At 35.0% G+C, this 1,464-nt stretch overlaps 1 protein-coding gene across 1 annotated transcript in view; it reads right to left on the reverse strand.

Moving 5' to 3' along the window:
* Positions 1-1,464, reverse strand: part of MGAT4C (MGAT4 family member C) — a 706,172-nt gene that overhangs the window by 467,325 nt on the left and 237,383 nt on the right. The gene's annotated exons all lie outside the window — the stretch shown is intronic.

The following is a 1,464-nucleotide window of genomic DNA, read 5'->3' on the forward strand; positions in this document are numbered from 1 at the left end:
GAGTCCCATACAGGATAAACCCAAGGAGAAACACGCCGAGACACATAGTAATCAAATTGGCAAAAATTAAAGACAAAGAAAAATTATTGAAAGCAGCAAGGGAAAAATGACAAATAACATACAAGGGAACTCCCATAAGGTTAACAGCTGATTTCTCAGCAGAAACTCTACAAGCCAGAAGGGAGTGGCATGATATACTTAAAGTGATGAAAGGGAAGAACCTACCACCAAGATTACTCTACCGGCAAGGATCTCATTCAGATTTGATGGAGAAACCAAAAGCTTTACAGAGAAGCAAAAGCTAAGAGAATTCAGCACCACCAAACCAGCTCTACAACAAATGCTAAAGGAACTTCTCTAAGTGGGAAACACAAAAGAAGAAAAGGATCTACAAAAACAAACCCAAAACAATTAAGAAAATGGTAATAGAGACATACATATCGATAATTACCTTAAACATGAATGGATTAAATGCTCCACCCAAAAGACACCGGCTTGCTAAATGGATACAAAAACAAGACCCATATATATGCCATCTACAAGAGACCCACTTCAGAGCTAGGGACACATTCAGACTGAAAGTGAGGGAATGGAAAAAGATATTCCATGCAAATGGAAATAAAAAGAAAGCTCAAGTAGCAATACTCATACCAGATAAAATAGACATTAAAATAAAGAATGTTACAAGAGACAAGGAAGGACACTACATAATGATCAAGTGATCAATCCAAGAAGAAGATTTAACAATTATAAATATATATGCACCAAACATAGGAGTGCCTCAATACATAAGGCAACTGCTAACAGCTATAAAAGAGGAAATCGACAATAACATAATAATAGTGGGGGACTTTAACACCTCACTTACACCAATGGACAGACCATCCAAAGAGAAAAGTAATAAGGAAACACAAGCTTTAAATGACACAACAGACCAGATAGATTTAATTGATATTTATAGGACATTCCATCCCAAAACAGCAGATTACACTTTCTTCTCAAGTGTGCATGGAACATTCTTCAGGATAGATCACATCTTGGGTTACAAATCAAGCCTCAGTAAATTTCATAAAATTGAAATCATATCAAGCATGTTTTCTGACCACAATCCTATGAGATTAGAAATCAATTACAGGGAAAAAAACGTTAAAAACCCATGTAGGCTAAACGATACATTACTAAATAACCAAGAGATCACTGAAGAAAACAAAGAGAAAATCAAAAAATACCTAGAGACAAATGATAATGAAAACACGATGATCCAAAACCTATGGGCTGTAGCAAAAGCAGTTCTAAGAGGTAAGTTTAAAGCTATACAAGCCTACCTCAAGAAACAAGAAAAATCTCAAATAAACCATCTAATCTTACACCTAAAGGAGCTAGAGAAAGAAGAACAAACAAAACCCAAAGTTAGCAGAAGGAAAGAAATCATAAAGATCAGATCAGAAATAAATGAAATAGAAA

Source organism: Physeter macrocephalus, chromosome 6 (genome assembly GCF_002837175.3).
Source record: "Physeter macrocephalus isolate SW-GA chromosome 6, ASM283717v5, whole genome shotgun sequence".
Classification (NCBI taxonomy): Eukaryota; Metazoa; Chordata; class Mammalia; order Artiodactyla; family Physeteridae; genus Physeter; species Physeter macrocephalus.